Genomic DNA, 22,784 nt, shown 5'->3' with positions numbered 1-22,784 from the left:
TGTAATTAATGGCAAGTGATATCTAATGCAATAAAACACCATCATTTGAGTGTTCTTACAAGACTATTTATGACTGGATATTGAAACTGATAATGATTCTGCCATTTGTCCTCATAATTTATTATTCCAAGGAGAGGCAAGTGGTGTTAAGGGTTCACGATCCGTTTTATGGAAAGAGTGCTGAATTCAGCTTTTTATTGGTGTAAATGACAATGGTTGGCTCTCTGTGGAAAATGAGCTTGTGACAGCAAGTGCAGGCTCTACCAAGGGGTCGAGGTGGGGTGTTCATGCTCTTTCTGGGCATGAAGCCCCTGGCTGTGTGATCCCATTGCAGGTGGCCTTACTGGGGACAATGCAAAGACTCAGTCACCATCTCAGTAGGATCCCTTGGAAGGCCAGGGCAGGATTTTTCTGGAAATTTTCTTCCTGATTTCTCAGCTAGATGATCTCTTGAGGTATCAGTTTGGGTAGCCAAAGCTGAATTCACTGTAAGGAGCCTAAGCCAAAGCCTGTGGAAGATAATGGAAAGACTTAAGGGCTCTGGGAAAGTCTTGTGTCAAGCAAAAACAAAGCTCAAGGAGACTTCCCTTGGTCTTCTAAAGTGCCAGCCAGACTGTCTCTCTGAGCACAGCCCTTTCATATTGCACCAGACCAATTTATAGAACCTCAGGCTCTGATCCTCACCTTATTCATGCTCATGGAAACCTGGAGGAATTTCTTTAAAGTCAGTGTTGATGCAACTAATGGAAAATCTGAATGGAGTTAGACCTTGTCTTTTTTTTTCCCCACTGGTATCTGAAAAACAGAGATTATACTTTGCTCTGATGGACTCCCAGCCCTGAGACTACAGATTTTTGGTTTTCCCTAGCCTGCTGTTAATTTGCTGTGGAAGGTCCTGTAGGTAAAGATTTGCTTTTCCATCAATAGTCCTATCAGCAATCTAATGAGTTTCTTGCTGTTTTGCAAATAACTTTCAGTGAATCTGATGGCACAGAGTCAGGGAGCAGGATGTGGCCCGTTGTCTTTGCTTTTCAAGAGCTACAGTCACCTTCCTCTTCCCTCCTGCCTCCCCTCGTTTATTCTAATCAGCACGTCAAAAGGGAAGTCACTCCTTTATTGGAGGTTATCCATGTCAAGGGAAGTTATGTTTCCATCACTACCTGGGGGCCCATCAGCAGATGAAGATGGAGAGCAGTGACTCAGAATGTCTTTGAAGCAACACCCAGCAGCAACTGAAGACAAGAACATAACCTCAGCTGACGTTTAAAACAACCCAAGACACAAATAAAACCATTCTGCTAAATTATGCATCTTTTTACTCTTGGCTGTTCTTAAAGGAAAGGGACTGGGTGAGTGTTTTCTCTGTGTGCCTCTTCTTTTTCCTGTGCTGGGAGCTGAGTGACAGATGCACGCTGATGGAGCAGAGTGCATTGATTTTTGTGGCTGTGGTACTTTATGCTGAAAAGAAATACAGCTTTTAAAATGACGGAGGGCCCCTCTTCAGAGAAAAGAAAGTGAGGTGTATGGGTGAGTTTTGCTGAATGTGCCTTAGTTATCTGCTTTGAGTTAAGCACATACCTAAATGCTTTGTTGACCAGCATTGATGGGAGTACACTTAACAGTAAGCTCGAGTTGAACTGAGTAATGGCTAAAGGAAAAGCAGGAAGAATAAGATAATAGGGAAATCAAGGAAAAAAATCGATCTCTGTTTTAGTAATTGTTGGAAACCAAGAAATAACGGGCTGAGTTTAAAGCTTTTTCCCCGATGGCACAAACACAGATAAGTGCCATTGCTTGAGCACTCCTCTCTTTTCCCAGCTGAGATGTGGGAGCAGTGAGGTGCTGGTTGGTAGAGGGCTTGGTAAGGGTCAGCAGTGAGCCTGGACAGCCCAGAGGTCACAATCCATCCTGAGTGCCTCAAACACAGCAGGAGCAGCTGCTCAGAGGAGGTGATTGTCCTGCTGCGTTCAGTGCTGCTGTGGCCTCACCTGGAGCACTGTGGGCAGTTCTGGGCTCTGCAATTTAGGAAGGATGTGAAGGTCCTTGAGTGTGTCCAGAGAAGGGCAACAAACCTGGTGAGAGGGCTGGAAGGACTGTCCTGAGAGGAGCTGCTGAGGGCTTTGGGCTTTTCTGGTTTGGGGAAAAGGAGGCTGAGGGGAACCTCCCTGCTCTCTACAGCTTCCTGAGGAGGGGAAGTGCAGAGCGAGAGGCTGAGATCTTCTCCCTGGGATCCAGTGACAGGACATGTGGGAATGGTTTTGAGCTGTTCCAGGTGTGGTTTAGGTCGAATATTAGCATTTCTTTACTAAGAGGGTGGTCAAACACTGGAACAGCCTTCCCAGAGGGGTGGTTGATACCCAAAGCCTGTCAGTGTTTAAGAGGAACTTAGACAGTGCCTTGGGAACAGGCTTTAACATGGTCAGCCCTGAATTGGTCAGGTTGTTTCTCTCACCATCACTGATTTCACTCCCCTCTCACCAGCACAGCCCCTGTCCAAACCTTCCTGAGGTCTTGTGGCCAAGTCCTTGCCAGCTGCAATTTCACTGACCATGAGGGAGACACATTGATTGACCTTGAGCAGTGAGCTGTCCTACAGCTTTCACTTAATGGTTCTTATTCTCAACTTCTGGGGAGGGTGGAAGATGAAAGATGTCCCATTTGATTTGGGTATCATTGTGTTAGTTTTCCCACTGCAGTAGCACTGAAGAGCTGTGGGTGTGGATCATTGCGATGCTGCACTATTGTAGATCAAGTGTCAGGTTTGTTACTCATCCTTTTGTAACCTCTCTAAGTGCAAAACTAGAAAATACCACCCATTTCACACACTGAGTTGTCTGTTCTTCTCTAGATGCTTGCTTTGGCAGGCAGGATACAGAGCAACCAAGACCTGTTTTCAGAGTGATGCCCTCTGAAGCACTGCTTCTGCCAAACTTCTATGTCAGGGCTCTATCTTTCTGTGGCTTCCCAGAAAGATTCAAGCATCACACATGTCACAGGAGCTATGGTTTGCCAAGTGGAAATGCTGGTGTAAGGGAGTTGTTTTAATGTTTATCCTCCTGCCCTGACTCAAAAAAACCTGCAGCTTCTGATGGGGGCTGGTGATCTGGTCATAACTTTGAAGCCTTGAACATGGCTCAAGTCACCTCTGATACCTTCAGCTTGCAGAATTCAGTGTGTTTATTTTTGGTGAGTCTCTGGTTTGAAAATAAAGGTTGATTTTAAGCAGGAATCTTAAATCTCTAAGGGGGAAAATAGTCACTCTCTTTTGAATATGTTGATCAGTTGAGATCAATCTGTCTCATGGATGGTCTCAGCTCAGTCTTCTGTGAACATGTGTCCACACCATGAAATGGCCATGCAATTTAGCATGACAGGCAAGGGACCTTTTGAAAGATTATTAAGGGGATACACTGGCTGATCTGCCTGTGAAGGCTTGCACAGATCCTGGCTCAGCCTGTGTTTTTGTGTTTCTGCCTCTCTTACACTAACTAGCAATAAAAATTTAAGCCGTGTAGCAAAATTCCTTTTGTTTCAGGGGCCAGGCAAACGTTCCAGGTTTTGTGTTTATTTATAGGAAATGAACTTGCTTGTGAGATGGGCTGTGTAAAATTGGATCCAGCTTTACCCAGAGCTGAGCCAGATCCATGGCTTGCATTACAGGCAGCTGGTTTTCATGGGAAATGTCCTTCTGGTTCAGACAAGCACAGGACATGGAGGAGGGAGGTGAGAATGCAGGAGATGATGCAGGAGATATGTGGCCTTGGGTTTCCCCTAGCCAAGTAGAGTCTTTTGATGTTGGACTAACAGGACAAGGAAGAGCTTGTAGAGAGGTGGGGATTGATCTTTTCTCCCAGGTAACGAGTGACAGAACAAGAGGAAATGACCTCAAGTTGTGCCAGGGGAGGTTTAGATTGGATATTAGCAAAAATTTCTTCACTGCAAGGGCTGTCAAGCATCGGAACAGGCTGCCCAGGGCAGTGGTGGAGTCACCATCCCTGGAGGGATTAAAAAGATGTGTAGATGTGGCACTGGGGGATGTGGTTTGGTGGTGAGCTTGGCAGTGCTGGGTTAAGGATTAGGCTTGACGGTCTTAGAGGTCTTTTCCAACCTAAATTGTTCTATGAGGGATGAGGACACAGGACTGTTTTGAGGTGACATGCTGGCCCTAAACCAAACACAAAATTCTATGGAGATCACAGAAACCCCCAACACGTAAAAATGCAGGGGTGACCTTCACTGGCACGAAGGTTGGTTAGATGACAGCTCTTCAAGGTCCACAGGGACACCACATTAATGTTGGTGCAGTACCACTAATGAGGCCTTTTGGGACTTGGCCCTGTCCTGGCTCTGATGGCTGGCAGTAGCTCCTGGGATAGCCACCCCACCTACACCATCCCAGGTGCTGAAGGTCAGGCCAACAACCACTGTCCCATTGCCACATGGCCTGACCCCAAAACTCTTTCACTTTCAAAGACCTGGGAGAAGGATGTTTCATTCAGCAGTGTTTGTGGAGGTGGTCCCAGTCCCTGGGAGGGGACTGTGCTCTCTGGCTTGGGGTGTTTTATTTCCTCTTGCCTGTGCTCTGCACTGGTTCCTCGGGTTCAGTGATAATGGGAACTGTCATCCTGAGAAATAGATGGGTGCCTGTTTACCATTCATGGAGCAGCACTGCTCTGATGACACAGCATACATTACCCAAAAGTTCACTGCAGGATGGTGAAGGTGATCAGGAACGGAAGAAAGTTGTTTTTCTTCCAGTGGCTTGAGAGCCAAATCGTAAAAAGTGAAATGTGCTCAGGTGGCTGTAGCTGAGCCTACACTGCTGGGTACGGGCTGGACTGGGACACCCTGGCCTGTCCTTGGCGTTTTTGGTTTTTTCATTTAGACTCTCATAATTCAAATGGCCCACCCCAGATGCCACATCGTCAGCTGAATCTGCTCTCTCCCAGCTTCATGCTATGAAAGAGCAACATATCTAATTTCCCAGCACGTGCCCTGGGACATGTCTGTTTTCATGCCCAGCCCTGCACATGTGGTGCTGTGACTGATGTCTTGGCATTGGCACTTCTTCACCCTCAGCCATGCCAGGTCCCCAAAGCTTTGAAAATCTCCTTTAAAGCCTTGCTGGGCTGTGCATCTCCCTCCAAACAGGCTCACATGCACTGCATGTCTTGGGACACGACAGGCTCATCACGGGGAGACGCTGCTCGCACTAATGAGTTTTGTGTCTTGCTACAGTGGATGGTAATTAAAGGGGGCTGATGAGACGGAGCCTGCGGGCACGGGTGGTGGGCGTGGGGGTGAGGAAAAGCTGCTGAGGAGCAGCGCTGGGCGAGGAGGGACGAGATTTTCTCGGAGCATCACACTAGAGGGTGCCAGATGGCTTTCCTCCACCCTGCTGCCTTCTCTGCTCGCATTCAGACTTGATTTGGCTTTGTGCATCTTGAAGGCTCCTTCCACCCCTGAAATGCTCATCGTGTGCTGCTTATGTGGTGCAGAGCACTGTCCACCCCGAAAACAGTGCCATGGATGTATTGTGTCCTCTGCTCATCTTGGCTTGGTCCCAAAGCCAGAGCTGCAAATTGAAGTTCAGCAGTGGCCAAACAGCAATTGGTCTGATCGTGGGGTGTGCAATGACCTGATAGCAGGAAGCATTCCTGGTCTGGGACAGGATCCCAGAGGCTGGGATAAGGGCAGCTGCCCTTAGCCCTCACAGTGGGAAAATTGGGGGTTACCTCACATTATGCCCTGGCAGGTCCATGTGCTTCCCACGTGGTTCCCCTCCAGGCACTACATCCCACAATTTTGAGGGGATGCTGCTCTTATTGGTGGCTCTTTGTGGCCCTTTTCCCTGTCCTCCAGATCATAAACAACAATCTCTTGTTATTCCTGTGCTCTGGAGATGTCCCTCCTGAGGGAAGGAAGTAATTTATTCCTCTGGATTTCTTTCTTGCCGCTTTCAGATGAATTTCAGGCTGAGGCCAGTCTGAATTCTGCTCCTGTCCTCTTGAACACTTGCAGCCCTTTAGGACTTGGTCCCACCAGGCATTTCACAAGCAAGTTTTCCACCATTCATTGAAGACATCAATCTCTGACCTGGGGCAAACCTCTGCAGGTTTGGGAGTGAGCCATCACCAACCACTTTGTACCTTGTCTTCCAACCACTTATGCCATTTGCATGTGTCTGTAAGTGGCTAAATGTGTGACAACCCAGTGACATCATAGAACAATACAGGAAGGGGAGATGTGTCTTCTATCCCATCCTCTCTGCTTGCCCCTTCATCCAGCATTTTGCATTCATATTTGCCCACCTTTACTTTAGAGTCTGGATACTTGCAGGAATGACTGGCTTATCTAAACATCTCATCTGATTTTTCTAGAGGTTTTAGTAATGCTGCTTTATCATCCTCTGAGCTTCAGAGAGGTGAGAAAGGAGGACTTCCCCCAGGTGCTCAAAACCCCCCTGCCACATACTCATTGCTGCTTACAACAAGCCAAACTCAGAGGAGTTTGGGAAGCAGCTGTGGACCCTGTGGAAATTTTTAAAATATTGTGTAAATATTGTGGCAGCTCGTCCTTTCTGGAGGTGAATCTTTGAGACCAGTGCTCAGCATAAACAGCACTTTTCTTCCCAGGTAGTCCTGGTGCTGTTAGTGAAGGTGTTTGATGAGTAATTTGTGGCTTCATGAACAGCAAGAGGATGTCATTTGTCCTGTGCTCTCTCCATCAGGTTCAGCTTATGTGCTGACCCATGTCCCTTGCCCCTGCATGGATCAGTGCTAGCATCCCACTGGATTTAGGGCAAAGCACCTGTGGAGAGACTTGGGGCTGCTGGAGGGCCCATAGAAATTTTCTTTAATTTTCCAAAATGTTGCCTGGGTTTGGCTGTTGAGTATCACAGCTTTACTCTCTGATTTAGGATAATTTCTTTAATTTTTGTTATGATTGCATCAAAATAAAATCCAAGGTATTCTCCTCCTCCTACCTGAACTGAAATCTCACTGCTTGAAAAAAACCAGTGCCACTTCTCTTGTGCACCCCTACCTTGTAGGGTCCTCTAATCCTACCAAATTTTGCAAGCTTTAAATATTCGTGCTTAGAATGCAAAGGAGGGCAAAACAGGAGTATTCCTCTATTTCAGCACTGTTGCAGCCTGGCCTCACCATTGTCAATGAGCAGGGATGTCTCTTATGGTTATGGTGGTACAGGAAGCACATGTCCAGGACTCTGCAGTTTACAAAGTGTTGCATGGCCAAGGCTCTGAAATAAGTTATTCTTATTGTGATTCTTGTTTATAACACCAGATTCATTGTTTGTAATTTTGTTCAGTGGCATCCAATCAATAGCAGACAATAAAATATTATTTCGAGTGGTGTAGACATTCCACGAGAATGTGATTGATTGCTTTAATTTCTGCCTTCCTCAGTGTTTTTACTAAGCCCTGTCTTCATTTCTTTCATTCTGCCTAGTTCTCTTCAGCATCAGTTGTTAAATAAAGTGACATATTTATTATATCAGCTTTATTTGACAGATTGCAGGGCGACATATTTCAGATTAATTTTTTCATTTATAGATGTATGTATGTGTGTGTGTGTGAAATTATACATATATATATACACACACTGTATAAAATCAGTATGTGCATGAATATACTGAAGGCCAAAATTTCCAAGCACAACTGGAGATTTTAGGAGGTGGTTTTAGCTGCCTAAATTGACACCCTTTGCCTAGTCTAGAATCAATTGCCAGCAAGTATATGATCATGCAATTTAAGTGACGAGGTTACTGTGTGTTATATGAAGTTTTCAGTGGTCAGATGAGGTTTATTATCTCTTCAGATGGCTGCAGAACAGACCACATGAGCACTCCTGGTTTTCCATGTCTGACAGGATATGTTAACAGCTCACCACTGAGAATAGTTATATTAAAACAAGCCCTGTAAGGTGGCTTTAACAAGCATTTTACAGAGATATTTCGGAAATGTCTGGAAAAGTTCCTTTCTGTCAAAAATCCAGGGAATTTTTTTGGAACTATTTCTGGTAATCATCAAACCCTCTTGGAGCACCTTTGTTCCCGTAAGTCTGGTGTGTGCAGGGCATGGAGATTAAAATCAAGCTCTTTGGGTGGTGTACATTGACTTAATCCATTTATTGCATGTAAGGATATGGGCCATGAAATTTAGTACACCTCCTAAATTACAGCCAAAATGAGCTCTTTCTCCCCTAAATATTGCATGACTTTAAGTCAGGTGCTCCGGAACCTTAACAGCCTGTCCTAGAAATGCAGTGTTGTGGGGAACATGTTAGCTGCTTCCAGCTTTAGTTGGTCTTGATATTGAGCTGTAAATCCTAGCCTTGGTGGAGGACTGAGCATTGCTGCAGAATGTGCCCAGTGTGCTTTGGGTAAGGAATTTCATAGCTGGAGAACATCTGGGTGCTGTTAAACATCCATTCTTGATTCTCAGACGGCTCCTTTTTTTGTGCTGATCTGAGTTTTACATTTAAAATGGCAATTGTCTGAACTTGTTTAGCAATTTAGGATGTTCTCATAGCGGGGAAGCATTAAAGACTACACAGACTCTGAATCACATATTGAAACTGGAGCACATTCATGTTTCTTTCCTAATCCTTTCAAAATGTTGTTGGAATAGGGTTTAAGCCCAGCCATCTCCCTTTTCATGAACATAGCTTGTTGTCTCTGAGCTTAAAAAAACCCCACAACCACCAAACAACCAACAAATAAATCCTATTACTCCAGAATATGATTAGTGTTCTGGTTTGAGTTATAAATCCCCTTCATTTAAAATGCACTGTTGCTACAAGTTAGGATTTGAAAGTACAATCATGCAAATGCCATTTGCAATGTTTTCACTCTAGTAACCTTGGCAATACTGCAAACACCTCTCCTGTTTGATACACACAGGTTGGGAATCTCGATTGTAAAGCAGAGAGGGGGATGCTGCCAATTTGTGCTGCTCCTGGGAGGGGAAGAGGTCACTTCTAGGGTAAAATTTGGCTGCTGCAGGAGCCATCCTTTTTTAGTCCACCCCATTCTGGATACTGGTGCTTTGTTTTATGTTGTTTTATGCTGGTTATATCCAGCTTTACAATATTTAAGCCCCTTGTATAAATCAAAATCATGGAGCATAAATATTTATCAGCACAAGAAATACACTGCACAGGAGACAAGCTCAGGAACAGAACAAGCCAAGTATTGCTCATAAAGGCAAAACCAGTGGGTTACATTTTCATACCATCCAGAATTAATGTAAAGCAGTCACAGACCCAAGCACCTTAATTCCCTCTTGGTTTGATATTAAACATCCCAGACCAGCATGGATATTCATGCTGTGGCCACCTGTTCCTCAGGGCTGGTGCAGAGGAGCAAAGCCCCTTCTGAGCAAATCTCCTGCAGGCTCACAGCCCCAAACACTTGCCCTGTCCAGCACTGCTTGACCTGCCCACAATGGCTGGGGGATATTTTTGGTGGTCCTGGCATGGCTGGTCAAACCTGACCACTGTTGTTTTGCTGCCTGGTGGAGTGTGGAGGATGGTTTGTAGGAGGTGCCTCCTTGTGAATGTGGGAGAGCCAGAATTTCTTCTTGCAGGTGGAAAATAAAGCCTCTGTAAGATGTGACAGGAACCTGGTCTTTGTCAGCCATTCCTGACTGACAAGCTGGTCTGACATCTCCTCTCCCTAGAGGCTCCTTACTGACGTTTATTTTCTGACTGCAGCCTCTCTGGAAATTCCTGCACCCACCTTTTCCAGGCCATAGCTCATTGCTCCTGGATGCCATCCCTGATCATGGAATCAGTATCATTAATCTTGGAAAAGATCTTTAAGATCATCAAGTCCAGTTGTCAATTGTCTTTGAGCCTGGGACACCAAAACCTGTTGTACTTTGGAAAGTGGGCAAGACCACAGAATCACAGAATCACAGAACCACAGAATCACAGAAATGGTCAGGTTGGAAGGATCACAATGAATTATCTGGTCCAGCCTCCCTGTTCAAGCAGGGTCATCCCAGAGCACATGGCACAGGATTGTGTCCAGATGGTTCTGGAATATCTCCAGTGAGGGAGAATCTACACCCTCTCTGGTCAATCTGTTCCAGCACTCAGTCACTGCACAGTAAAGAAATTCTTCCTCATGTTCAGGCGGAGCTTTCTCAGTATCAGTTTCTGCCTGTTGTCTCTTTTCTTGTTGGTGGGCACCACAAAGAAAAGCCTGATGTATCTTCTTGGCACCCACCTTTTAGATATTCATTCACATTAATGAGGTTCCCTCCAGTCACCTCTTCTTGAGCCTGAGCAGCTCCCTCAGACTTTCATCATCAGAGAGATTCTCCAGACCCTTGACCAAAGCAGTGGCTCTCTGCTAGAGCTGCTCCAGGAGCTCCATGTCTCTCCTGTGCTGGGCAGCCCAGAGCTGGACACAGCAGCCCAGATGTGCCTCATCAGGGCTCAGAGGGGTAGAATCATCTCCCTCGACCTGCTGGCAATGCTTTTTCTAAGGCATGGCAAGGTTCCATTGGCCTTGGCCTCAAGGGCACTGCTAGCTCATGGACAGTTTGTTGTCCACCAGGACCCCCAGGTGTCAGGGCATGAGCTCCTGCTGCTTTCCCTTTGGGTCCCCAAATGTTGGAAGCCACTCGCAGCTCTGCCTCTGCTGCTAGAGGTGCCTGCAGGATCCAAGAAGAGATCAGCCCTGGAAGATGTTGTTCTCAAGATCTCCAAGAACCTTCCTGGGAGATGTTCTGTCAGCTTTGATCATAGAAAGCAAACAGAAAAGAACAAAAAGGTTAAAATATATGAAGACTTCTAAGGAAAAAGCCAGTGTTACATGCATGTGTGTCTTCAGGAAAAAGTATTGCTGCCTAGAAATATCAAATCTAACCTTACAGATGCTCATGGCTGCTTGACAGCACTGAATTTATTAGCAAAAGCATGAATCAAAATTTAGTCTTTTCTTACACAATTCACATGATAATCTCCTGAGGTCTGTAAAACTCATCCAGAACCAAAGAATGGAAGTTGCATACCTTGAATGTATCTGCAGACATGGAGCAGAACTACAGATGCAAGAGCTTGGCTGAACTCGGGAGGTGGCCGTGTGGCCAGTTGCCCATGTCCTCGTGTGCTTCCCACCTCAACACAAACAGAACAGGAGGGAATCCCTGAGATGAGCCTGTTGGGGTTCCCATGAGAGCAGAGAGTGCCTTGGGGGCAGAAAGCAGTGGTTTTCTGAGCAAAGGGCTCTTGTAATTCCTGTACAAGGAGATGCCATTGCGTGCCCTGCCTGTCTGCAGTGCACACTTCATTCACAAAGATTTCACTTTGAAACAAAACACCTTTCCTGCATCTTTTTGGCATGAACATGAAAGCACCCCACAGCCGGGCAGAGGCTGGGTAGGGGCTGTCTGGGGACCCTTCCTGCCTCAGCAAGGGCTCTTTGTGTGACCATTGTTTTGCACTGCCTTTTCAGACAGTGTTTTGCAGCCTTTAGCATTGTTCAAGTTCTATAGCAGAATCAGATGTTAATTGGTTTGTTGCAGAAAAAGGTTTTATGCCACAATTTAGCTTTAGCTGTGCCCTCTCCATCTTCCCCACCTTGTTTTGCCCCGGAAAGGGAATGGAACTGCATGATTCTGTTTGTCAGGGGGGAGAGCTCTCCTGACCATGCTCACTGTCCTTTCCTGCTCAAGCAGGGAATGCACTTGGGTAATAATTTCATTCACATGTGGGATGGGTGTTCCTTCCATCTGTGGTCTGCAGATGATCCTGTCTGTATCTGTTGGCTTTGTGGGAGATTCATCCAACCCCACACAGATACCCAATACCCCAGGGACAAGGTGCTGTGCTCAGGAAACTCTTCCTGAGCTGTGGGGATCATGTTTTCCACCAGTCTCCACACAAGCATGTCCAGTCCTCCCATCATCAGCTGTGACACAGCAAGGCTCAAAGTGTTGGATACATTACTCTGTGTTCACTGCAGTATTTCCAGATTGAAGGGGCAATTCAGGAAATAGTGAGTGTTTCTAGTGCAAAACCATTACTTGGAAAACAATCATTTATCATTTTGGAGAATCGTGTTTTGAGCAAGGCAGGGATAAGGCACTGAACCAGGCTTATTGTTGTCAGGCTGCTTAATGTCTGTCCTCCAGCAGCTTCCCCAGGATTACAGTCCTTCTGATAAGATCTCAGCTGTGCTTGGAGACTGTCTCTGGGATGCTGAGATACCTCAGGATCTGTGGTCACGTTGTCTGTGGCTGACTGGCTTGTGGTTAAAAAGCCACCTAGAAGTCAACACAGTGCTTTATGGACATGTTGAAATCCTCCCTTAAAGGTTGTCAGGTCAGTATTACTAAATTCAAAAGGGTTTGGAGTAGGATGTCTGGAAGCAGACACCTTCCAGGTGCTGCAGCCACAGGGGTGAAGCATGCAACACCTGGAAACAAAGACACTATTTGGATGCTCTCCTGTTTATGGGAACAGGAAAAATAAAATTCAATGAAAATAGGAGCAGGAGCATTCTCTAAGCATCAGATAAAAAACTATGTTTCTTTCTGCATACTGTAGAATTTAATACAAATGAAGTTCTCTTCTATGAGTGTCATTAAGAACTTCTGTTCAGTTCTGTTGTCAGGGTCTGAAACAGAAAACATACAGTTGCTATTACAACATGTAGAGCATCCTCCTAAGGATTTTTTTCCTCTGTTATCCATAAAAGAAGTTTGTTCCCAATCATTTAAGGCTACCCTTTTGTCAGATTTTCCATTCTCCCCTAATCCTCCTGTTGTCAGAGGTCTTCAGTCAGCTACAAAGAAAATGCCTCCACTTGGTGGCCTAGGATCCAAAATTCACCCTCAAAACAAAACTACCCAGACATGATTTAGTGTTTTTGAGAGACACTGAAATGTTGAAGCAACAATGTGCAAACACATCTTGTCTAGTGCTTGTATTGTGGACAAATCCCAAATCATGAGCTTCTGCAAGAAAAAGGGCTGGAGGGAAAATTTCCATGCATGCTGGCAATGCAACAGGCATGCTAATTAGCTGGGCTGTTTGCTGCTCTGGATCTCAACGGACCTGGGTCTGTCCAGGGATTTCTTAATTCTTTCCCTCATTTCCCCCTTGTTTAGTTGTTTTGCTTTTTTCTTCTGGCCTTCACCTGTTTGCTCTTGTGGGAGCAGCTATTAAAGACTCTGAGGAGGCCTGTCAGTGAGTAATTGCTAGCACCCAGTAATTAGTTGAACTAATCAGAAGTGGTTAATTGTGATGGAATAATAAATGTAGTAGCCCACCAGTGTGGTTTGCAGAAGGGAGGTGAAGCTGCTCAGGTGAATTTTAGCACTTATGGGTAGCCTGGATTTAATGTACTTAGGGGGAAACAAACCACCTTTTTTTACCACTCCCTCTCCTGAGGATGGACCTCCTTTGAATGGGGGCTCCTGCTGCTCTCCTGTGTAGGGTTTGCATAGAAAGTTCTGACAGGATTGTAAAAAGTACTTTGTGGAAGCTGAAATTTTATGTTGAAAGGGCAGAATATCTGGCCAGAGAGAAATATCCTCATCTGAAGTACCTGAAGACGGGATGAGTTTGGTGGTCACCCAGAAAGGAGAAACTGAATCTCATGCCAATACTGTGGCTTGAAATTCACTGTGCTGTGTCCTGCACTTACTGCCTTGCTCACAGTTTATTGCTTACTTCACATGGGTTGTTTTTCTCCTCTTGTACTTTTTCCACTTCATATGGATAGCTCAATAACCACTGAGCAGGAGGAAGGTAGGAAAGATATTTTCTTCCTTGTGTTGCCCCTTCCATCATCCCTTTGAATATCACAAGACTGGAAGGTTGGTTCTTTGCAGAACCAGATTTAAAAACACCCTGTTAATGATCACCATTTCCTACTGGGAGTGAGCCCTTCTGGGAGGTCTCTGTCCTGCCCCAGGGGAGGTGAGGGATGTGAGTACATCTGTGTATCCCAGTGCCTGTTTCCCACAAAGAAACATTCATTTATTTTGACACTATTTTTTTGTCACATTATTAGTTTTCCATTTTCAAAGACCACTGACACACTGCCTCAAACGTTAACTTGCCACTCCTCTCCTGTGATGTGTCAGAGACCCTTTGGGCAGCTTATCTTCAAAGAAACTCAGTTTTTCCTGTTTTACCTGCAGACTTTCATAACTCCTTCTTCAACCTAGAAAAAAAAATCTCTAAACCCTAAAAAAGCCCATGCACAGGAGCCCAGACAGACTGGGTTGTACCAAAAGAACACGATACAAACTGTACCTTACACTACAATGCCAACCAAGCTCAAATCCATTCCAATTCTAATTCCTTTTAAACACCTAGATGGCCTGTATGGCTTAGAGAAAATCTAGTTTGTCTTGTGTACAGAGTGTTTGCTGTTTGCCTTTCTCTTGATGTGTCCTCTTCTCTGCCTGTCCTTGGCAAGAGGGAAACTGTCACTTCTTGAGCATTAGAGAAAAGCTTCTCACACTGTAGACTTATAAATAATAATAGAAACCTATAACTGTTCATACAGTAAATGCACATTAAGCACCATCATATCTGGAAGACATATTCATATTTCATGAGACACTCTGCACAGCCACCTAGGCACACAAAATACAGAGGTGTCCTGAGCAGGTGATCAGATAGCAATCTAGGCCATAAACTGTGTTTTTTCTCCAGGAGTGAGGACCTGTTTGTTTGCCCAGAATCACTTCTGCTTCCTGACATCAAGCGTGGCACGAAGTTCAGAGGGTGAGTGTGCAAGTGTGGGGTTGGCTTAAGTTCTTCTTAAATCTTAAATCTTCTTAAATCTCAACATAGGCAGTTTTGCCACAAATGTAACATTAGGAACAATCAACAGATGTTAAAGACGTGTTGTACTAATGACCTATTTCATATTCAAGTTCAGTTCCGAATTCCCTTCTCAGCCGCTAATTTGCATAACGTTTTATTCACGCTCATTAGCCATCAGGAGATTCTAACTCAGCAAAAGTGGATATTCATCAATTTCCCTTTGATAACGAATTGATACAACACCAAAACCCATCGTAAGCCTCCCTGTACCTGCTGCAGTACCTAGAAAGAGTGTGTCATGCAGCCCAGTCACTTCATATCTGACAAGGATGCCTTGAGGGAATTCTTGTGTTTGATTTCAGTGGAATAAATGAGCCCTGCAGAGAGGCAGTAAAAAATATGAGACCGTGAACGCATGCTAATGAACCTGCCTAACTATGAATGTTTCCAAAACCTCCCCAAAATGCTGCCTGAAGTCCAGGAACCTCTTAGAGTTAGCAGCTGAAGCCTTCACTGCAGGTGTGTTACCAAGAGGGAAAGAGAGACAGGGTAAGAATCAGCATGGCCAATAATCAAACATTGGTCCTAAATCTGATTGATGGACCAGCTTGCATCCTGCCCCTGACCTAGGCCATGTCAAACTGCATCATCAAAACCAGCAGCCACCACCTAGCAAGTAGATGGAAAGAAAACGACAGCCAAAAAACATGCATGTCTGGAGAAGACCAGAAAATTTTCGATGACCAAAAGGTGTTGAGTAGCCTGGATTTTTTTTTTTGTCCTTATTTTTAATGCTTCTGGAAAACTTGGTTCTTGGGGCTCACTGAGTTTGTTTTCAGCACTAAAGGAAGATGTCTTGATGTCGATGAAATTTGTAATGGTGATGGCAGAGAGGAACCCAGCAAAAATAAGCATGGCACTTTGTGAAGGGAGGGATACTCAATCGTGAGGATTAATTTGGAATTACCTGTTTCTAAACAGTCCAACTAGACCTGAAGAAACTTCAGATTCTGGTGGTTATTCTTGAATGTGTCATGCTAAGCACAACGAGTGTTGTTTACTTCAACTTCAGACCTAGGGCAGGGTGGATTTGTCTCTGCATGGGGGAAAAAGGTACTGGGGAAGGTCTTTCTCACCTCCCTCTGCTCTGGATCTGGAGGGGCTCTGTGTCTTACAGCTCTGAGTTGTGATTTTAAGTAATTCCAGGACAAAGCCAAGGCTCAGTTAATAATGTAAGACAATTCTGGGAATGGGGGTAGGGGGTAGCCTGCTGTTCCTTGTATTGATCAGGAATTAATGTCTAACCTTTAAAAATGCAGTGGAGAAGCTCAGTGTGATTGTGAAACCCTACTTTGTGCTGTGATCAGTTACCTCTGGGGACCCATGGGGCTCAGCCTGCTGATTACAGATGCATTTGGAAAAACCTGAATTTTCAATTTTTCACATGAATCTTATAAAGTGAAACGGACTCCTGCTGGGATTTATGGAAACTGGTTTACTCTCCACTGCACTCAGTACATCTACTTTGCTAAGTTAGGAGAGTGCTTCGACCAGAGAGGCACTGCAAGAATTATTCCACCCTCAGCAAGTTAATTGCTGCATCGTCAAGTAGCATGGTTATCCATCCTATCCCTTCTGCTTTCTCTCTCTTTTTTTCCCCCCTCTTCCTCTCCAAGAGCTGATGTGTGATGTCTTTTATTTTTTTTTTCTCCTCCTTGCCATCTGTTTCATGTTTGTAACTTGCAGAGGGTGGGTGTGTGGTAGTGGAGCTTGTGATGAAGTTTGCTGGTGGAGGCATTTCTTTCACTCTGTTAATTAGATTTGTGTTTTCGTTACTCCCAGTTCTAAGGGCCGTGCAAATAGGACTAAATTATGCATTAGTGATATGCCCCAGCGTTTAAAACATTCTTACTATTGGGGGACACAGGCTCCATCCTGTATTGCTCCCTTTCATGGAATTCAATTATATTTAAACTATTAACATGGAAAGTCTAAAAATTCTATTAAAATGTCAGTTTAATAAATCTTCCTAGGTTTAATCTTTCATTTCTGGACTGGGGGAAGGGGAGGATGAATTATGACAGTTTTAAGATTTCCCCGAGCAGCCCCTGTGTGTTAAATTGTCTGTAACAGTCAGAGTGTTTCTGAACTTATCTCTATTGCTAAAACAATCTGAGGCAATAGGAGGGTGCCCAGGGTATTTACTGGAATCAAGCACTTCATGTCCAGGTCTGAAACATGCCACAACTGGGGGAATTTGGACCCAGCTCTTTCTTTCAAGCCATTACAGAGAAACAAGGGAAATGGGGTACTTCATGCCCAGTCTCCACTCCCTGCTCCAGGCTCTCAAAGATGGGTTTATCTGGCTTTAGGTATGTGATTTGGACCCAGTATTATTTAAAATTTATTAGATTGCTGTTGTTTTTAATTTCTCTCTTCTTCCATGTGCCATTTCAGAAATACCAAGGGATGTGCCATCGTTCTGGTTGATACCCCATTGTGCTGAAGACCATGTGAGCATCTCCTGTAAGCAGAGCTTTCTTCTCTCTCTCTTTTTGTGCTGTACTTCTGCCTTTAATAAATGTCAAAATTGTGTCTCTTCAGTTTGCTTCAGCTAACTCTTGATTTGAAGCTGTTCCAGTTCACACAGGGAGTTTTTTACTATTTCCTCTCAGCATTCTTGTGCTTGAAATCAGGACTCACATAGGACCATATAAAGAGATTGCAATGGTTTAGCCCAAATAAAGAAAATCCAGCTCTTGGTCATGCACCCTTATGGCTGTAACACAGATGATGCAGGTGAGGTGGTTATTTTCAGACCTGGGACATGAAGAGCTTCCAAGAATGCTTTGTGACAGGGTTACTCCTACCAGGTTCAGGATTCAAAAGCTAAACATCCCTTGGTGGGGGGTTTTGTGGATACCATCTGGGAGGGCAAAGAAGATCCAGGTGGTGATTTGACCCAAGTGAGTCTGCTCCCACCTGAAGTTCTCCTGGACCTGATGTGGAGACAATGATGAGGATGGTGGTGGGTGATATCTGTGGGTGATAATTTTTATGAGACAATTGCTGGTCCTGCTCTGTCTGTCCCATAAAAATGTGAATTGCCAGTCTGTAGATGGTGATGGCTGCAGAGAGCTACGAGTTTCAGGTCTGACCTTGCTTGAAGGGGCTCAGCTGGGCTTCCTCTGGACAGTGATGGATCATGGTTTGTGCTGGCTCTGCAGGCTTTGCTCATGTGTTGGGGTGCAGATCCAGGACTGGGAGAAAATCCAACAACTGTGGACTCTTCAGAGGATGGATGCTGAGGAGAAAAATCCAGCTGCCTCTCCATGGTGGAGACTGGTGCCAGAGTCCATGCACATGAGGATCTATATTGAAATGGAAGAGACTTTCATTAGTTTCTTGGCTTTGCTGTGCTCTCAGAAAAATGCCTGCACAGCAGGAAAATGTGGTTGGCATGGGCATATAGCTTATGGCATCTCTGCCATATAAACAAAGAAGTATCTCTGACAGAAAAAAGTTCCATGTGGGAAATGCTGCTGTGGCTGTTGGTGACACTGCACTGAATGAGGAATAAGTGCCCCCAGACAGTCCAGCTGACCCTGTGATGACCTGGTGTGCCTGGCATTGCTTCTCCAAAATGGAAATGGGTATGGTCTGGCACAGCACATTGAAAAAATCAAACTCCTTACATCCCTCTTGCTCATATTTTCAACTTCTCCCAAATACTAAAGCTCAGTAGAGCTGCATTGCCCCATTCCAGTCCTGGAAATGGAAAATGTCAGTGACCAGCAAGAAGGGTCAAAATGTTCTCAGTGGATTCTGGGGAGAAAGAGGTGATAAATGGTACTGGCTGAACGCCTTGGTCAGCTGGGCTGTGGTGCGTAGCTAATGCCAGGCTGCAGGGAGAGTGTTGGGGCACAGTGCTTTGTTTGGGTGAATAAACCATGCATGTTCATGGAATATTAATTAATAATAAATGAACATGCATGAATTATTCATGCTCATAAAAGCAAATTTGCCCTGAAGGCATAACACAAGATAGGCTTTAAGAAGGTTTGTTTTTGTTGGTTTTTTTTCTTAACTAAGGGATGGATTTGTAGAGGGCATAACTGATTGGTGGTAATTTGAATCCAAATGCAGTGTGACTGCCATGGCCAAGCCAGTATATCTCAGCACACCGAACAGGCACTCCTGCTCCCACTAATGCTATTTTAGTCAGTCATTTGTCTTCCAAGATGCATATAGGGACCTACTTGCTCTGAGTCCCGTTTGACTGTGGCAGACCCAAACCAGTCCCCTGGGTTACCACCGTTGCTGTTGGAACAGGGATAGATTTGTCCCCACACGTTTGTTCTGCTGACAGATTTGTTCCAGCAGCATGCAGCGCAGATGTCTCATACATGATGCAGGATTCAGGTGAGATTTGAAGCGCTGAGCTGACGCAGGAAATGCTGCCTCTCTATTTAAGCTCTAGGTTATGCTAAACAGGCCAGCAGAACTTTTAGTTGTGCCGGTGTCTGTCCTTCTGGACAGCACAATAAACCCCATTAAGAAGGATTGAAATTAAAAAATGCCCTCATGACTTGGTGATGTGCCACCCTGCCATAAGAGGCTGAAAATTGTCCCTAACTTAGGAGGTATCTTGACTCAGCTTCAGACTTGGCTTTGCCAAGGCAAAAATGGATGTCTGCAAGCACTACATCTAGGACAGGTATCACTGTGGGACTGTCACATTGTTCACTGTGCTCTGTAAATGCTGACCCTGCAGGGGCCAGGGGCAGAATGTGCTGTGGCCATGCAAAGAAATATGCAAACATGTGCAGTATCTTTCTAAGTGCCCTGCTCTGTCTGCAAAGTGAAATGCAAAGTTTTTCTCCCCATCTGAGGCCATTAAAGACTCTCAGGCTGCTGTCACCCCCAGTTAGATCCTAATACAGTCAGAAACATAGCCCCCACCTATCTACATCCCTGCACAAGTTTCATGTCAAAACATCCTGGCACCTCCTGATTAGATGTGGGAAACTGGGTAAGCTGGATGTTGCTGCACTAGTCCAGTGGCTGCCTACTGATGGTGGGTAATTTGTAGCTCTCCCTGGGTGCTAAAACCTCTTCAAAACGCCATCCTTGTTACTCCCAGGAAAGGAGATGTCTGGGTGGTGTGCATGTGTGACATCATGGCTGAAGCCCCTGTTCTGCCTCCCTGGGCTCCTTGCCCACTCCCAGCCTTCTCATGCTTTGCACTTCTGCTCAAAAATTGCAGCTGCCTTTTAAGTTGCACTGTCCCTGCTCCACAAAGACACCACAGTTTGGCCAAAGGGTTGTCTCTGGGCAGGCAAATGTGGCTATGGTGTGCCAGTGACCAATGGGGGAAAGGGCTGCCCACATCTCTGGAAAGTGGGTTAGGAACTGTGAAAGTGAAGGATGGTTTGGGCATGTGCTGAGTGCTGCTGTGTAGATTTTGTGAGCTGGCAGGATGGCAGGGGCACGGGAAAGGATCTAGAGTGGCACACCATAAACATGGTGCTTGCCAGCCTCCCAGCCATCATTTCATGGGAAAACATCAGGGAACGTTAGAAATAGAGGAGAGATCCCCAGACACAACTCAGGTCTGCTATGAATCTGGCCTCAAGCCATCAAAATAATCTTAAACTCCTTTTTATATCCTTTCCTATTTTTTTCCCCCCAGAAGCGTGTGTTGACTTCCTCAGCTAATAAAGAGCAGGACCATAAACTCTGCTGCGTTTCCTTGGTAAGGCCATTCCCTTTGGTGAGCTGTTTCCTCGTGTCTTCATCTTCCTGTTATTACATTTTTAGTTTCTGCTTTTCCAGCAATCCTCTGCCGAGCTGCTGCGGTTTGATCTCTTCTTTTTCTGATTCCACAACAAACATGTTTTAAAGCCTTTGCTGCTGGTCTGCAGACAGTTTTTTCCAGGAAAAGTGCTTCATGTTTTACAACTTAAAACATGGGTGGATTTTTTAGGATTTAACATATTGGGAGCTAAGCCTTTGGTCTCCTCTTTCATATGGTCATAGAAGCAGAAAAATGGGAATGATTTGAGTAATTTATATGTTAAGGAGTAATAATCTTTGCAACCATTTTATCCATCCAAATGCTTTTAACTTTGATCTTTCTGTTTTCTAGCAACACCTTGTATTTTTTTCAGACCTCTTCACCTTTCAGAGATAACCATCCCTGATGACTCCTTTGAGCACTTCCCTCAGCTAAAGAGAAGCAGTGTCTGATTGCCACTGCACCATCCATATATCTCCACAATTAACTGAGATAGTTTTTGGTGTTTGGGGGTGGGGCAGCAAAGGGAAAAAGCTCTCCAGACCTTGAAAGCTGCTTTGTCCTTGCACAATGGTAATCTGAAGCCCTAGGTCTTGCTGTGTTTAGAAGTCAGTAGATTTACTAATTAACGTTCTTCACTCAATTAAAAAGCCCTTGATCTGAGCCCGTCAATAGCTTTTTGGTATCTATAGAAATCTTGGCCTTGTGCTGAAAGATTTAGCAATTTCCTTCCCTCCCTTCAGAATAAGTCTCAGTAGGGATGAGATGCTGTTTGGTAAAATGGGTTTGGTCGCTCTGCTGGGCTGTGTCGGGAGCCCCACCGGGAGGCTGTCCTCGGCTGCAGCTGGGAACTGGGCTTAATTGCAATAATTTACTGGGCTGGGTAATTATCGGATTAAGGGTCAGTGTTGTAGCACTGAGGGAAGGCATTGACAGAAGACGGATCTTGTCCCAAGAAGAATCTGGCAGGGCTGGTGCCAAAGCAGCAAAGGCATCTGTGATACCTCTTTTTGAAAAGTCCCACAGCTTAGGGAACAAGGCAGCTACAGACCAACATTTGTTTTACTCTGTTTGGGCTATATCTAATGAGACTAAGAAGAGAAATATTTTTATTTCACCTTGTAACAGGGTAGAGACAGACAGTGCTATGTTGTCTCTCTTTCACCTCTTGCTATAAATACCTTCTTGCGGGAAGGATCTTCTCAGCCCACTTGGTTTGCATTTTAATTATTTTCTCTGTCTGGCACTTTTCACCTGTTGAGTTGTCTATTGTTGTTGATGTTTTGTAAAGGCAGATAAAAGCTGAGCATTACTGTGACCTGGACATCCTAGTTTATGTTGGAAAATAAATATGAAATTTTCCCTCATAAGAGAAAACCTGAAGTGAACACTGGATGAAGCTGGTTTTTCCTAAGACCACTGGCACAGAATGATGCACTGATGTCTTGAACTAACCTAAATCCAGCACTCTGCAGTGTTAGGACCTATTTCAGTGGCTTTCTCAAGAGGTTTAGGCACATGCAGCCTCCAGTTAAAATCTTTTCTCTTGCAAGACCTTGCTGAAGTCGTGAGCCTTAATAATCTCTAATCATGCTCCTTTTCTGAGAAATGCTTTCATCATCAGTTGTCTCATTTAACTAACTCCCTTTCTTCTTTACAGGATGGAAACCCCTTATTAGACCTGTGTGTGTGGCTTGTGTGGGTTTTGGATCATTGGGAGGTGGCAACAGAATGTGTGATGGGGAGGTGACAAAGAAGCCAATTCCTTAAGCCTGTCCTTGCTTGGCAGTGCCATGGCAGAGCTCACTGGATAATGTTCTCTGCACTTGCAAGAGCCCCAGCTTGGCGTGGGCAGGAGCTGGAGATGAAGGGCCAGACAGGGCCAGGGAATGAGTCTCTGTGGCCTGAAGGGAAGGCAGAGCTCGGGGACTGTCATCTCTCAGCTCTCACACTGAAAGTGAAGGGGCAGGTGAGGTGTGAGCAGCATGAGTCTCTGCAACACGCTCCCCCTTCTGCTTCCCTCTTCAGCAGCCCAGCTCTAAAGCCAGAGAAGTCATCAGCCCTGGGAGGCTACATGGTTTCACATCCAAAAATGTAGCTCAGATGCGATTCCGTTTCGTCTGCCATGTGTTTGTCTGCTTTCCCTAAACCCTCAAGTCCCTCGGTTGGAGCGG

The 22,784-nt window shown here is 45.1% G+C and overlaps 1 long non-coding RNA gene across 1 annotated transcript; it reads right to left on the bottom strand.

Annotated features, from left to right (window-relative positions):
* Positions 1 to 16,844: 16,844 nt before the first annotated feature.
* LOC146440756 (uncharacterized) lies at positions 16,845 to 19,985 on the bottom strand. Its single transcript, XR_014850363.1, has 3 exons — positions 19,776 to 19,985; positions 19,073 to 19,299; positions 16,845 to 18,184 (listed from the first exon to the last, which is right to left on the bottom strand). It is a non-coding gene; the product is annotated as an uncharacterized LOC146440756 (long non-coding RNA).
* Positions 19,986 to 22,784: the final 2,799 nt, after the last annotated feature.

Source organism: Lichenostomus cassidix, chromosome 2, assembly GCF_008360975.1.
Source record: "Lichenostomus cassidix isolate B80296 chromosome 2, HeHo_3.0, whole genome shotgun sequence".
NCBI classification, from domain to species: Eukaryota; Metazoa; Chordata; class Aves; order Passeriformes; family Meliphagidae; genus Lichenostomus; species Lichenostomus cassidix.
Note: the sequence above shows the minus strand (reverse complement) of the source record. Positions and strands in the feature narration are given on the sequence as shown.